This window comes from Corvus brachyrhynchos, unplaced genomic scaffold (assembly GCF_000691975.1).
Source record: "Corvus brachyrhynchos isolate BGI_N302 unplaced genomic scaffold, ASM69197v1 scaffold36, whole genome shotgun sequence".
Lineage (NCBI taxonomy): Eukaryota > Metazoa > Chordata > Aves > Passeriformes > Corvidae > Corvus > Corvus brachyrhynchos.
The window spans coordinates 892,249-892,732 of NW_008238441.1; positions in this window are offsets into that span (position 1 = coordinate 892,249).

A 484-nucleotide genomic window follows, 5' to 3' on the forward strand; every position below is an offset into this window, starting at 1 on the left:
CTAGGGGCCCCGCCCGCATCCCCACCGCTGCCCATCAAACTGGTATGGAAATCAGTTAACCCGGTGTGGACCGAGCAGTGGCCCCTGTCTAAGCCTCGAATGACCGCCCTCCTCAAGCTAGTTAGCCGCGAGCTACAGCGGAACTACATAGAGCCCTCCACAAGCCCATGGAACACCCCGGTTTTCGTAATACCCAAATGATCTGGTGAGGGCTTTCACCTCCTGCACGACCTGCGGGAGGTGAACAAAAAAATCCAACCAATGGGTCCAGTCCAACCCTTGCTGCCCATGAACTCGATGATACCAAAGGGGCAGCCCTGCGCGGTGCTTGACATTAAAGACTGTTTCTTTTCCATACCCCTGCATGATGAAGACAAATAGCGGTTTGCCTTTTCCATCGTCTTCCCGAACAGCCAACAGCCTAACCTGCGCTTCCAGTGGAAGGGGGTACCCCACGGGATGGGCAGCTCCCCCACCATCTGCC